Below are 16653 nucleotides of genomic sequence, written 5' to 3'. Positions count from 1 at the left end.
GCAGTAGTAACGAGGAACAGCTGACCCCCAATTTCCACCGGCTGCGTTACGGCTGCGGAACGGCTCCGCTGCGTGACAGCTCCGTGTTCCGTCGTCCGTCAATACCCACCAGGTCCGGATTTGTTGCGGAACGGCTGCAGTCATGACTGACAGCTGACGTCACGAGGCCCCATGTAATCTCGCGAATTCTGGTGTGATCGCGCGATATTTAACCTGTATAGCTATATAACTCCTCTTTACGAGTACATAATTAGCTATTTGCTTTCTTTCTTTATTTCTTGGACAAAAATAGTGACTTACCATCCACACCAATCACTTCTGCTATAGTTTTCCACGCCGCATCCTTTTTAATGTTGTCCTTATAAAAAGGATGTGAGGGGTCATAGATGATGGGTTGATTCTGTACCTCAATAATCAGCATTTCTTCATCCATCGTGTCAAAGGGGTTAAAACAAGCCTGTCTCCACCCATTATGACGTTTTCAAGGTGTAGTGTAGGGAAAAATGAGCGCGGTGTATTTTATTTTGAAAATTAAACGGATCTTTTATTTTGTTTCTGGCTGTTCTGTTTTGTCACTCGACTTCCTGTCCTGCGTACTCTGCCCTGTAGTGCTGCGGAGCGCTCCGGCATCCGGCAAAAATAGAAGCTCTGCGTATTTGATGCGGAGGGCTGCGGATCGCCGGAGTCGGAACGCAGCTGTAACGCATTCAGTGGAAATACACTCATTGACTTTAATGGAAACCTATTGACTCCGCCGCCGTGACGGAGCCGTAACGCAGCCGGTGGAAATTGGGGGTGAGTCTAAGTGTATGCGTGCAAGTGCCCGGAGGGAAGCTTGAGTGTGAGAATGACCAGCAGAGGGGGAAAGAGAGGGAGAGACAGGATCATGACAAAAGATAATTGCTTTCTTTAAAGTGAATTTCGTTTTGTATAAATTGTATCTTAATTTTTATTATTTATTATTAACATTTTTTTAGCATGAGACTACTTTTAAAAACATAAACAAATGTAGAAAAAAATGCTCTTCTTAGTCATTTTCGTCATGTTTCTAGTCTAAATATTTAAACATTCTTAAATCAAGATGCATTTACTAGATAAGTAAAATTTACAACTAAATAAGAAGAGCATTTTTTTTAAGTGTAGTCAAATCTTTTGATAATTTAAAATATAATGGGCCTTTGTTGACTACATTCTAAATAAATTATTCTGGAGTTAGGTTTTGTAGAAAGTGCATTTTTTTGTTTTGTAGAAAGTGAATTGCTTTCTTTAAAGGGAATTTCGTTTTGTATAAACTGTATCTTAATTTTAATTATTATTATTATTTTTTTTTAGCATGAGACTACTTTTAAAAACAAAAAAAAATAGTAAAAAAAATTTAGAAAAAATGTTCTTCTTAGTAATTTTTGTCTTGTTTCTAGTCTAAATATTTAAACATTCTTAAATCAAGATACATTTACTAGATAAGTACAGTTTTCAACTAAATAAGAAGAGCATTTTTTTGCTCTCTCAGTCACACACCTGAAGCTCATTCATTATGCAGCTCATTAAGCAGGGTCATTATGCGGTCTATTGTTATCTCCGGTGTTATCTCATCATTATTCATTAGATATCACGCCTCCTCGCATATTGGCTTTGTAAAGAAAAACTGTCTTACAAATTTTAAATCAGTGTATTGTTTTATGTGAATGAGCAGACTCAATGATTCTCACATCAGTTTGAAGCAAAAACTCAATGAAAATACACCATGGAGTCCAAAGTCGGCAGCGAGCAGGCTCCTGATTGATTAACGCGCCGCAAATTGACGCCAAAATTTAGATTTTTCAACTCGGACGTCAGACGCGAATTCGCTTCAAACGCATGAATGCACAAAAAGCACCACTCGCGTGTAACGTGCCTATCCCGCAAGACGCTCAATTAAATTGAGGTGGAATCGCGTCCATCGCGCCGCAGGACCTCCAGACGCACGTCAACGCGCCTTTCCATTGACTTAACATTGAAATCACTCGCTCCTGACGCTCTATTCGCATTTGGTGTGAACGCAGCATTAGAAGAATGGACTTGCCCTCCAATGGGTCCTCGCTCATGGGTTTAGGATACGCTAGACCAGTGGTCACCAACCTTTTCAAGCCAAAGATCCCTGACCTCAGCCTTGATGAAAGGCAAGATCTACCTATAGATTTTTCAGGGCCGATTCAGAGGTTTTTTTTTATTTCCGAGACCATCTGTCGTTTTTTTCTTTTTCTTTATTTAAGCAAATTTATTTGTTGTTTATTTGCTCTATAACAGGCCAAACTGACCTTAAAAAAATTGCCATTTGAAATGTGAGGCAACCACTGCATTTTAATTACGATCCAAACAAAGATACACATATGTAGTATGAGCAGTTGTTTTTTATTTAAATGATTGCATAATTTCAAGACTTAGAGTAAATACAGAATGCTCTGACTTTAGCTTTGTGAAATTGTAACATAAGACACACCTGCACAAAACAAAAACAGATGGACTGAATAAAAATGCTAATTCACTCTCTGACAGTAGGAGGTGCTTATGGAAAACAAGCATTTATTTGGGTACCGCTGTAAAATGCCATAGAAACTATTCTGAAGACAGTCAGTTTTGTTCAGGGATACATTCATGTAACCCCCCCTCCCCAATTCAATATCTATATTTTTCTTCCTATAGTTCAAGCTTCCCAAAGAGTGATCTTGCTGGGCCTATTAGGCTGGTCCACTTCATGTGTTTTTACAGATCAGATATTTATCTGATTTATAACCATTCCATTTACACTTGGCCACATAAATGTGTCTCCACAAAACGGATATAAATCCAATCTTCAATTCCCACGCTATATGCCTGTTCACATCATCATGTGTATGAGTTCACATCACCAACATTTTATTGATCAACAGTTAATTCAAGGACCGCAAAATGAGAGAGAGAGTGGTATAAGAACTGATCAATTAGTTTCTTTACCTTTAATGATGATGATGATTGTATATTGAGCGTCTGCAACTTTTACTTTAATTTGCATCAGTTTGCTGAAGAGAATTTCAGCTGATCGTCTGCGGCGATGCGTGCTGCAGTAGCGCTGTCCTATCTAACTATAACATTGATCGATTTGTGCTGTGCGAATTTTGAGGTTGCAGAGAATACATTTTGGGAGCAGATGTAGCTATTTCGTGCCTTGATAATGTGTTTGTAACGCTCGTACACAGAGAGGCCGGATAGCTGGCCTGAATGGTTGTAGCCAAGTGTAAGCAAAACTCACGTATCTGATATTTCACAGGGGTTTATTATCAGCATCGTCGATCCCACGCACACATGGGGCAGTTTGCAAAACACTCCACTAACAACAGCGTTACTGAACAGAAAATAAACAGTGCAAAGAGCAACAGAAATACACGCATACATGCGATGTTCATAGCTCACGCTCCATCCACGAACTGCCCACTCATCAGCGAGTGAGTGAGTGCATGCGTTCTGCCTTAAAGGAGCATTACCTAATTCTACTTGTTACATGTTGTTAATTATTTTTCGGTTATTTATCGGGAGCTACCGGGACAGTGATAAAGATCGACCAGTCGATCGCGATCGACGGGTTGGCGACCACTGCGCTAGACCTAACCTAGAGTAAGAACATATAAAGTATATCAGTGTTTGTATGTTTTATTTATTCAACCTACAGTGGAAAAAACATGACAAAATGAAATAAGAGAACAAAGTGAAACATGGGTTAAGGGTAAATGGGATAAGATTTATTACAAAGTGACTACACACACACACACACACACACCCCTAATAGAACTATAGACACAATAACGGTCTCGCTGAGGATCATTGAGAGACAGAATTACATTCCCAATGGCCAGCAATAATCTTTAAAGCACACTCATATTAGAAGATGCTTTGGAATGATTTGTATTTTTTTTATAAATGCTCAGCTTCTTTGTTCCATCGTTTACCTATAAATTGTATATTTTTTGGTCCTTTTTATATCCATCTATTAACCATGTACAGCTTTCAAAACATGAAAACAAGAATGCAGCCCTTTCTTTCTTAGATCTAATGAATGCAAACATCACATGTGGACCTGAGCATTAAACACACATTCCTGTGGTCTCCTTCTCATTGATACAGGTGTTCTCAGATGATGCAGAAAGGCCTTGAGTGAAGGGCATGTGTGAGATTAGATATGACGATTAATGCTTTCCATCGTCTGCTGAACTTCAGGCTGTGTTGGTGCAGAAGCACAAGACTGTAAATAACCAGAATGAGACTGTAGCAGGTCTGTGATGCTCTAATACAGCTGTACTGAACTGAACTGTGTGGCATCAGTGATCACTATATTAGCTTCTGTACAAGCAAACGTAGATTAAACTTTAATAATCATAAAATAATACGGAATAGATCATTTTAAAATGATAGCATTGAACTATTTAAGGAACAATTTGAGAGTCAATTGGAATGACATGTACAGGTGCTGGTCATATAATTAGAATATCACCAAAAAGTTTATTTATTTCCCTAATTCCATTCATAAAGTGACACTTGTATATTATATTCATTCATTACACACAGACTGATATAATTCAAATGTTTATTTCTTTTAATTTTGATGATTATAACTGACAACTAAGGAAAATCTCAAATTCAGTATCTCAGAAAATCTGAATATTGTGAAAAGGTTGAATATTGAAGACACCTGGTGCCACACTCTAATCAGCTAATGAACTCAAAACACCTGCAAAGGCCTTTAAATGGTCTCTCAGTCTAGTTCTTTAGGATACACAATACGGATGAAACGGTATGGAAATTTCACATCACGATTATAGTGACCCAAATTATCACGTTTATCAATATTATCACAGTTTTGTTCAAATAAGATGAAAGTGTTCAAAAAGAACAGATGCACACACTTAAAACATTTCAACAAGTTTTATATTTGAAAATCAACAAACAACAAATAACTAAAGCAGCTCTATGCACTTTTTTAAACTAGATTCTATTCCGTGGGATTTCCTTCCTTATAATGGCCGTCGTCAATAGCAACGCATAATAATAATAATTTGTCGTAAATATAATCTCTAATATTATCTCTGTAAATATATTCTCAAGCAATAATCTCATCAGTGTTCAGCAATGATGCATTTCAATTTTCAGGTTATAATGACATAATAACACCACAATCCCTCACATGGGAGAATAGGTACTACGCCGTAGAGGTAAAACTCATTGACCGGGGCAGTACCTTGTCAAAACGTAAGACGGATAGGCCGCTTCGGTGGCCTTCCGGCGAAGCGGAGGACAACCTGTTTCCTGAAACTAAAGGAGTTGACGGTAAATTTAACATCACACTCATGGTCATTCGAGGCGGACGGGGGCAATCATATTGCACCGCTAGAGTGGAAGCTCAGCGACCGGTGTAAGACGTTCAAAAGCGAAAGCATTTGCCAAGAATGTTTTCTATGACCATGTCGCAAGGGGTTTCCTTGCGCCCCTTGTCGATTAGAGTGGTAAGTCGGGGCGTGCCAGAGGTAGGAGTTTGCTCTGTAATCTCCAGACCACCACTATGGGCAGGCCATCCTCCTCTTGCACGTTCCGGGCCCGGTTGGGGGCCGCGAGACTGTAAAGAAATTGACAGTAGAGCGGTCACCGACCAAGCAACGGATCTATGGTAACCAATTGGATTGTTTCTGACCATGAGCTTGGATTTCCCTTAACTGATTTGATGACAAGATTATAGTTGTGGAGTAGTGTAAAACTGCAACAAATCCAAACATGAAAAGCAAAGAATCGAAAATTCATACCGGCGGTTACGTCGCCCGGGATATAAAAGGTGACATGGAGGAACTTGGGGGGCAGGCCTCTTCGTTGCTCCCCGATGCTCCCCCTGCCGCTCCCCAGACAAGGGACGGTGGTGAAGGTTGTCAGGCAACAGACTACGGACACGAATTCAGACTACGCGATTGCTCTATGTTTTTGACGCGTCTGAGGGAGAGGGCCACAGACAAGGTTGAGTTCCCGAGTGAAGCCCCAGGGCCCTTCGGCGCAACAAACTCTGCTGGAGAAACCACAAGCTCAGGTCAACCCGACGCTCCCCCAGGGGATGGTCCCACCATGGCCATCCCTATTCCGGATGATGCACAAGTGGCAACCGAAATGGTAGTTCCATTGCCATTAGGTGACTATGCGTGCATCTTATGTGGCGTGTCGGTAGGCAACCTTATGCAGATTGAGAGTCACTTCTCAATCCGCCACGGCAGGTTGCCTGTTGGATACAGTTGTCGTTCGTGTGGAAATATCTCGACCAGCTGGCGATCCATAGTGTGTCATGTTCCCCACTGTGATGCTACCCGCGCAGATAGGAAACGTATGGGAGGGGTGCTTTGTGGGGAATGTGGCCTCGGGTTCGTCTCTAACAGAGCTTTGAGTACACACGAACGGCACGTCCACCCAGAAGTCTGGAATGTTAAGAGGGCTTAAGGGGTGTTAAGAGGGGTTAAGACTGACCGACGCGGCCTCTCGGGGGAGTCCTGTACCTACACAGGCGGAGGTGGAGGTAGAAGTTTCGCGGTCCTTTGGGGAGGGTTCAGGCTCCGGCCTGGGCCCCAGACTCAATGAAGAAAGGAATGATCTGACGTTACGAGTAACAGATCCCTCAGTTCCTAAGCATACGCCTAGGGGGCCTTATAGTGTCGGTACGAGAGGCAGCCAGAAAAATGGTGAGTGGGGCAGAGGATGAGGGGGAGGATCATATCCTAGTACTCTCCGTTTGGCTGGAAGGCGATGACCAAGTCCCTGCCTTGGTCGAAAGCCTATCAGAATCAATCCTCCAAGAGTTGTGTAATTACAGCCTGCGACATATAAGTCCTAGACCTGGCCCTCCTCCGGGAGAAGCCGGGTCACGCAAACGGGCCTCTGGGAAAGCAAGGCGGCTTGCCTACCACACCTATCAGCGGTTATTCAGGAGGGATCAAGCGAGTCTCGCCGCCGAGCTCCTCAAGGCACGTGCGCTGCCGACTGCCCTATTCCGATTGACAAAGTCTCGCGATCGTTTAGGGAGGGTTGGGAGAGGTCAACGACCTTCGAGGACCTTGATCCCTTCGTGCCCTTCGGTACTGCAATCAACGGGCACATGGCAGGACTTATAACAACCGAGGAGGTAAAGACCTGTTTAAGCCAAACATCGAACGCATCCGCACCCGGCCCCGACGGGACCGAGAAGCAGAAGATTCTCGAATGGGACCCCGAGTGCGAGAAAATCAAACACATGTTCAACGTGTGGTGGATCACTGGAGTCATCCCAAAATGCTTTGAGCAATACCTCGGACCAAGGTGCGTTAAAGGAGATCGGTAGCTGGAGACCAATCACCATTGGTTCAATGGTCTTAAGGCTCTTCTCTAGGATCATTACGAGGAGGGCGGTTCAGGCTTGCCCTCTTCAAAGACAAAGGGGGTTTCGAACCACCCCTGGGTGCTCTGAGAACATTGAGGTATTACGGGGCCTCATGGAGCACTACAAAGAAGAGGGTAGCCAACTCGCCGTGGTACTTGTGGACTTTGCGAAGGCATTTGACTCGGTTTCCCATGAACACTTCCTGACTGTTCTTCGGGAGATTAAGGTGGACCCACATGTGGTAGAGCTTATCCGTAACTCATACCAGAACTGTGTGACCCGCGTTCAGATCAGGGGCCTGTCAAGCCCGGATATCAACATGCAGGTAGGTGTCAAGCAGGGAGATCCCATGTCTCCATTGCTTTTCAACCTGGCCATGGATTCCCTCATCCATGGCCTCGAGAGGCTTGGTAAGGGCGTGAGTGTATCTGGCGTCAGGCTTACAAACCTGGGATATGCCGATGATCTGGTCTTGGTAAGCAACTCATGGCAAGGGATGGCCCATAACTTGGGTATCCTCGAGTCGTTCTGCAGGAGAACAGGGCTGAGGGTTAACACGAGCAAGTGTAAGGGTTTCCTACTCACCCCATTGAGAGGTTCATGTACCATCAACAATTGCCCTCCATGGGTTCTGGGGGGCAGTCCTCTCACCATGATAGGTCCAGCAGAGACCTTGGGGTATCTAGGGGTGCAGATAAGCCCCTGGAAGGGAGTGGTGAAGCCTACCCTGTCTGAGAGCTTGCTGAAATACTGCAAGAACATCAGTAGGGCCTCGCTCAAACCGTCTCAGAAGGTGGTGATCTTGGCTAAGAGCTTGCGGGACTGAGGAGAACCTGCCTCGACTGGGGGACCTCAGCAAGGGCGCAGAGAGAGGAGACGCCAGCTCGTTGACGCCTGGATGTCCGGTCCCGTACGACTGGAGGCGGGAGGAATTTCTGAGATGGGCAGGTCTTATTCCCCAGGGGGTGGGAATACTGCGGTTCGGAGGTTGCAAGGTCAGTAATTGTTGGTTGTCGAGGCCGAAAGGTTTTAGACAACGGCATTACATAGCGGCTTTGCAGCTGAGGGTAGCAAGGTGGGTGCTTCTTACAGACATTGCTCGCACAGATAAGAGACCTGCTCACACATCCTCGGGCAATGCCCGGCCACCCACAGGTCAAGGCTTGCCCGGCACAATAAGATGTGCAAACTCCTCGCCACTAAGGCTGAGGGTCTTGGGTGGGAAGCCCGCCAGGAGTGGCCCTTCAGGACCCCCTCAGGGGAAATGAGGCGCCTCGACCTGGTGCTCATCCAGGACTTTTTTGGTGATCAAAAATGTTTTGGGTGATTGACGTAACAGTCAGGTTTGAGTACGCTTCGGACTCTTTGATGAGAGCTGCGGCTGAAAAAACCCGTTACTACAGTCCCTACAAGAGTACCCTCACCAACTTAATCCAAGCCAGGGAGGTCCGGATCTTCGGGTTCCCGTTGGGAGCTCAGGGTCTGTGGCACCCTGGCAACAACGAGGTGCTGGCCGCCATGGAGGTCACGGGTGCTCGGTTGAAGAGCTTCGCGGAACTACTGAGTAGGAGAGTCATCTTATACTCTTTAGACGTCCTGCGGGACTTCAGCCGGCCCCAGCCACTCAGGCGTGCAGCGGGCGATTACGAAGGTCCCATTGGAGAGTACGATGAACGGAAGGCATCATGTGTAGTCGCACCCCGGTGAGCCAAGTATCGGTGGGCAACGGCCTCCAGGTCCTGACAGGGGGAAGAAGCCCCCACGACTACGGGTGATCCATGCCTGGTGGCCGACTTCGGTGGCTGGTCCCGAAGGCAACGTCTCTGTAGACAGCGAGTTGGTGATAAGTGGGCTAGCCGGTCAGGACCCGTTGTGCGGGGACGATACATCGTCTCCGGTGTCCGCTGACCTCCACCCGTTGTAAAAATATCCCGGGCTATTCCAGCATAGCTGTCTGGGTCCCTTTCGGTGTAAAGAATTGATGGGTCTAAAATCACTCTGCAGGGTACCTAGGTTGTCCTTTTTGGTGGGGCCTTAGGTTCAAACTCCTCCCCGGATGGGGCGGGGCCTTGCGCTAGTGATCCCACAACCACGCGCCCATCCCGGGGGTTAGGTGGTACATTTATATCATGTTTTGGGCCAGCAAGGAACAGGTTTAAAGGCGGTTGACCTCGGGGCCAGCGCAGTTCACCACGGGTGACAGCACTACGGGGTGGGGTCCTGGGTGACTGCTAAGAACGTTGGATTGATGGTCCCTGTCTCTGAAAGTAGTTTTGTGAGTCGAGTGTCAGCCAATCGGAAGGGGGTCTCGGAGTATGGGCTATTCTCGAGTCTGCCAACCCACCATCTTAAGCCCGAACTGAGCCGGCGCTCAGGAAAGGTGGGCGAAACCTTTGGTTGCGGGGTCCGTCGTTCTGATCTATTTCTGGTGCTGAAGGATTGAGGTCGGATGATGTGTTTGACCGGTCCCGTAAGGGATGCTGGGATCCACGGTGTCAGGCCTGGTCCGGAGGCAGTCGTGAAGTGGCTGGGCGGCGGTTCCATGTATTCCATCTGAAGCTGACTTCAGACCAGGTCGGTTAGGTGTTCTTCCGGGCTTACAGTCTGGTTCCATATCTCTTGACCTGGTTTGAGCCTCTTCTCACCCTCTGTGAAACAACAGCCTCTGGCAACATGTGTGTTGAGTTCTATCGCGGCGGCCCCATTCCCACAGGCAAGAACATATGTCTTGAACATGAAATAACCTCTCAGTGCTTTGATAAACCACTCACAATGCCGGTATAACTGGGCCGGTGTGCGTGCGATGCGAAAGGTGCCCCATCTGGAGGGGTGGGGGTGCCTGTGGTGGAGCATACACCAATGAGTCGTGGACCCGAAAGATGGGTAAAATGCTCATCTGCAATCAGCAGACGCAGAATCCCGCCGGGGTGCCCGTCCCCCACGTTTGGGATGTGCTTGTCATGAGAAGCTCTCAATAAGCAATGCTGTTCCTTGGTCAAGGTGCGATGCGAGGGTCCCTCTCGTCGTGGAGCAAGTACTATGGCGGGCCTATGTGGCTGTTTGCTTGCGTACCCGAAAGATGGACGGAGCTTCCATCTGTCCAACTCCGGAAGCGGGAGGGAACAGGGGAGGGTATTGCCGAGGGCACGTCCCCCCCTCGCCGGCGGTGAGGAGCGATAGATGCAACCCTAGGACAAGGCTGGTTGAAGGGCTTGGCTGGAGCCGGACAAGGCAGTGGTCCCACGTCCCTGGTGATGGTCATGCGGGCTCGGACCGGAGGAAGTGGAGGAGCTGGATGGCGGTAGCGGTGATTCGATTCCACCTACAGGAGGGTTTCAAGTGATGATTACGCTGGGTCAACCGAACGCCCTCTACCCTGTAGCATCCTACGGCTCTGGAGGTACGATGCTAACAAGATCCAACATGCGTCGTCCTGTGCTGACGGGTTTGTATAATTGCCGGCGATCAGGTAAGTATTCCAAATTCTTAGCTGCATAGTCAGCATTTAGGGGGTTGACATGTCAATCTCCTATATGTGGATAGTATAGCTGATGGGCAGCTCAAAACCCAGAAAGCATCACCCCCGGCATCGTAGACATAGGTCGGGGCCGGGTAAGGTGGTGCCGGCCGTAGGAGTAACCATGACTCTCTTATGGTGGGAGTAACCATGACTTTCTTATGGTGGGAGTAACCATGACTCTCTTAAAGTGGGAGTGACCATGAGTCTCTCTAAGTGGAAGTAATCATGACTATCTTATGGTGGGAGTAACTATGGCTCTCTTATGGCAGGAGTAACAATGACTCTAGCAGGGCTCTGAACCGGTTCAAGGAACGAAAACGAAAACCGGAAACGAACGAAATTTTAAGAGGAACAAAAACGGAAACGAAATCAAAATCAATTTGAATCGTTCTGAACAGAAACGTTAATTTGAAATGACCATTAACCGGTTAATAACGTTATTTTATCGTTCTCTTTAATATTTTAATTTGGCAGTGACCAATCATGAAATGAGTAGTACAGCATGTGACGTTGACGGATCAAGCGTGAGTGAAATGCCCGCGCACCAGTCATCTATGAATCTACTGGTAACGCAAGTCAGTGCAGAGCGCGCGCATTTTCATGCCTCAAGTAGATTTCTTTCCCCGCTGAGGTCTACAATGAATGTGCAGGTATTGGAGGACATTCTTTTCGAACGTTTAAATAAGCAGTACGGACTTTAAGCTCAAATAGACTGATTTAGGCTAGTTTATGGATTCCGTTTAAGCCTATCCAAGTAGGCTACTAGCATCTATCAAACATTTTTCCTATAGTCTTTCAGATTGCCAATACAGGACAGGTCAATGTTTTCTATATAGACGGTTGATGCTTCGTATTAAATGGTATGTTATATTGCATTAAAGGATCAAGCTTTATTAGCTGACTGAATTTGATTATGTGATGCTGTGTTGCGCAGTGTTTGCTTTGAAATTACCAGTTGACGGTGCATTAAAAGAGCAATGGTTATCCAGTTTATTTATTCTTTATTCATGCATTTTTTAAAACAAGTCGTGTTGAAAAAAAGTTATGTACAAAGAATGTTATCACTCTTCTGAAAATAATTAGGCATTAGAGGCCACTTTAGATTGTCTAACGCTCCATTAAAACAGGTCCGCTGTTTATGCCTTGTAATTAATGCATGTATTTCTGGTTTTAAAAATGTTATTAAATAAATATTCAAGTTTAATTACCATCTGTTATATTATTATTGAGTGAAAATAAGTCTATTTATACATATTTGTTTAAAGTATAGGCTTAATTAAAATAACGTTATTAACCGGTATTTTTTCATATCAAACAGTTTTCGGAACAGTAATGTTTATTGAGGAACGCAAAAACGGAAACGCTATAATATCGATTCTGCTCGGAGTGAACCGATTTATATTTTTTTCCGTTTTTAAGCCCTGGACTCTAGTATGGTGAGGTTAACTATGACTCTCTTATGGCGTTAGTTACCATGACTCTCTTATGGTCAAATCAAGTGAAGACATGCAGGAAATGTGCAAGTCCAGAGCATGAAAGGACTGTCCTCAGTTCATATGCAGAGACTGTCTTGAGCAGGGGCATTATGCGTGGGACTGTAAAGTTCTTCAGTGCCAAGGCTGCGATAAGACAAGGTCAAGATGCAGATGTGAGATGGACGATGAGGAAAATGAGGATACAGGAATGGGAGAACAAGACGGGATGGGAGTTACAACAACTGAAAGTTTGAACGATGAACAATGGCAGACTCAAGGAGATAAAGAAGGAAAAGATGCTGAGGAAGAGGAGAACATCAACATAGATGAGAATCAGGAAAAGAATGAAGATGGAGAACAAGGAATGGAGATGGATGAAAAAGTGGACAAAGAGGATATAAATTTGACTAAAAAAGACTTTTCAAGGGAACAGGAAGTTGGAGACACTGAGATGGACTATAAAAAAGGACAAGAAAAGGAAAAGGCTGAGGATATGGGAATAAAGACATTGACTGAGGTAAGAGAAGCAGAAAATGGAGAGAGCACTTCTGGAATGGAAAGCATAGGAAAAGAAAGACTGAATAAAAGTGTACCAAAAGGAGGAATAGACACTCAATAGGTCCTTATAAAACAAAAGAGAAGAAGAGAAGAATTAAAGGAAAAGATGGAGAGGAGGAAAGACAAGAAGAGAGAAGCAAGATTAGGATTTCTAGACTAAACTGGAATAGAATGATGGCTGGTTTATGGGTGTTTTTCTCTTTATTACTGATGAGTACTTTATGTTTTGCATCGCTGAATGCAAGAGGATTGACAAAACACCAGAAAATGGAGAAATTGATGTATTTGACCAAACAATGTGATGTATTATGCTTACAAGAAATCTTTTGGGAATATAAAATAAGTGATGAAATAAGGAAATGATGGGATGGAGAAATGTATATAAATTGTGATTTGGAGAGGAAGAGGGTTGTTGCGATATTAATCAAAAGAGGGAGTTTTGAGGAAAATGACATTGATTACAAAGATACAAATGGCAGAATTATAATGGTTAAACTATTATATAAAGATAGAGAAATAAAAGTGTGTAACATTCATGCACCAAATGAGGAAAGAGAAAAGTTTGAATTTTAAAAAAAGTCTCAATATTTTAATGGAAAAAAAAAGAAAACTTTTTTTATGGTTGGGGATTTTAATACAGTGTTGCAAAGAATCGATATAGAAGATTCAATGATTTATAGAGCTGATAGAGGGAGGAATGAATTATATAATATACTGAGGAAATATGATATGGTTGATGTGTGGAGAGAGAGAAATGGTTTAAAAAGAGATTATTCAAGAAGACAAATAGTTGGTAGAGACTTAAAGCAAAGTAGAATAGATTTATGTTTATATAAGAGAAAATAATTACACAATGTTTTAAAGGCATTTTATAAAAATTATAGAATAACTTCCCTCAGGACGACATGCAACTTCGCAACAGACAAATCGCCACATCCGAAGCAGCTTTCGGAAACAACTGGAAGGTTAAAACACTAAAACATCTTGATGCTGTATGTGATTGATATGTGGGTTTGTAGTTGACTGAAAAAGTAGAAATGTGACAGTGTGGGAAGGGGATTGGAATGTGTTCATTTTCAAACCTGTTTTTCCCTGTTTGAATACCAAGGCTCCACATGTCTGAAGAATTCAAGCTAGCCACACAATATTGTATTATAATTACTTATTAATGTATTTCAAATGTTAAATATTAATGTAAAATAATATTTTCCTTGCAGGTGGGCAGTGGAAATTCAAATGTTCAGTGTTCTGATGTGAAAAACATTGATCCGTGTAAGGAGGCTGGATACTCTGCTCGACGAGTGTTTGTGTAACATGTTGGAGGCTTACACGTCCGAGTGCCATGAAGCCGGGGTTGTCCTGCAGTGGAGGTCGCCGACCCTCTGCGGGGAGTGAGATATACTCATCTAGTTAACTGTCACCACCCTTTTTGGGCATAGACGTGAAAATGCGCTACCCCAATTTAAATGGTTGCTTGGGAATGCTAAGTTTGCTGCTGAGACACTCAGCAGATTTTTGCTGAGGTGAAAGTACTTCAAAAAATGAAAGTGTAAAAAATTGAATTTTAGTTTACTGTAAAAACAAATGTACAGTACTAAAAAAATTATTGTACAAAATTTTTACTCTAAAACGACTATAAAATCATATTCCATTGAATTTTTGAATGCATTCTCCTGTGATAAATTAACACATTTCTGTCATAATATCACTTCTATCTCAAAACATCACGTCACGACTTTACAAGCGGATAAGGACAGAATGGCCCCTGGCCAGCGTGAATGACGCTCAGGACGGAGCTGCCCGATTGGACCAGTGCTGCATTTATTTACTGAATTATATTGGTCCGGCTCTCTACAACCGCCCCAGTTTCTCATGTGGCCCCTTGGGGAAATGAATTGCCCACCCCTGGTTTAGCTCCAGGATGAACAAATGAGCAGGGGTTTGTCTCACAGCAGACATCTTTGTCACTGTGAAAACATAAGGAGAGGTGTGTGTGTGTGTGTGTGTGTGTGTGAGTGAGTAATATTGTGAAATATTATTAAAATGTAAAATAATTGTTACATGTTATCATACTGTCATTTTCTTATAGATCTTTAAAGGGGTGGTAAAACACATTCCTTCGAAGGCTTGATTGTGTTTGTGGGGTGCACTGTAACATGTGTTCATGCTTCAATTTTAAAAAATTGCATTATTTTTCATATATTTGACCTTTATTCTACACTGCTCTGTCCCTCCTTGTAAAATGGTCTGATGGTTTCCGGGTTCTATGAAGCCGTTCCCTCATAAATACGCAATGGGTTCAGATTGGTTAGCTGGCCCAGTGTGTTGTGATTCGCTAACCACCTAGTGCACGTTTGCCGGAAACGTCACGCCCCTTACCTTTACCGGAGGCTGTGCTTTGGTCAGTATTAGAAACAATGGCGTCAATAAAACCATACCAATCTGAGCCCGAATCAGACCCAGAACATTTTAGTGAAGATGATCGAGCAGAACCTGTTCAGTCCTCAAGAGTAAAGACTGCGGATCTATAGTGATCGCTACTGAATGGCACTTTAACTTTTGTATTTTTAGAATGATTATAGCCAAATATCTGTCGCAAGAACTATTAACCCAAAACGAACACTAAACATTGGCTTTACTAGTAGCCAAATCAAACACAGACGTTAGGTGTTTGTAACATTAGGTGTTTGTAACGTTATGTGTTTGTCGGATAACGTTAAGTATGAATGAGCATTTAACAGACTGGTTTGTTGCAAGCCATTGTGCAAATCCTGGATTGCACTCGTGAAGATTGTGGAAGTTTTCCTCCGTGAGATGTGCAGCGGGAGCCGTTGTTCATGATTCACACTGGCAGCGTTTGTCTCGCGCAGCTGAAGCGCGGCTCATGAATTGCAAATACAGACGAATATTGTCCATTCTGTCACATTTTCATGCTCGCTTTGAAAGAGACAACAGAGAAACTGCCACCAAGCTCAAACCCTCAGCTGACCCACCAATCACACTCTCCACCACAGATGTCTGCAAGTCACTGAGCCGGATCAGCGCACAAGGCTGCTGGACCAGACAACATCCCTGGTCGTGTTCTCAGGGCATGTGCAGAGCAGCTCGCTGAGGTTTTTACAGACATTTTCAACCTGTCTCTTGCCCAAGCAGCTGTACCTTCATGCTTTAAACGCACTTCCATTGTGCCAGTGCCAAAACACTCTAACCCGAGGTGCCCTAATGACTACCGCCCTGTAGCACTCACACCCATCGTCATGAAGTGCTTTGAGCGGCTGGTCCTGGAACACCTAAAAGACTCTCTACCATCCACATTGGTCTCACACCAGTTTGCCTACCGCAGCAATAGGAGCACAGAGGATGCCGTTTCCATGGCACTGCACTCTGTGCTCACTCACCTGGACAATAAAAACACTTACGCACGCATGCTGTTTGTTGACTTCAGCTCAGCATTCAACACTGTCATCCCAACCAAGTTAATAGCCAAACTTGGAGACCTGGGCATCAACACTTCAATGTGTAACTGGATTTTGGACTTCCTAACTGACAGACCCCAGAATGTTCGATCAGGATTCACCTGCTCCACATCCATCACACTCAACACTGGTGTACCACAGGGCTGTGTGCTAAGCCCGTTTCTCTACTCCCTCTTCACCGCCGACTGCAAGCCTGTGTATGGATCTAATTCTATCGTCAAGTTTGCG

This window comes from Gobio gobio (assembly GCF_949357685.1).
Source record: "Gobio gobio genome assembly, chromosome: 8".
Taxonomy (NCBI): domain Eukaryota; kingdom Metazoa; phylum Chordata; class Actinopteri; order Cypriniformes; family Gobionidae; genus Gobio; species Gobio gobio.
The sequence above is the reverse complement of the archived record's forward strand: the minus strand, read 5'-3'. Positions refer to the sequence as shown.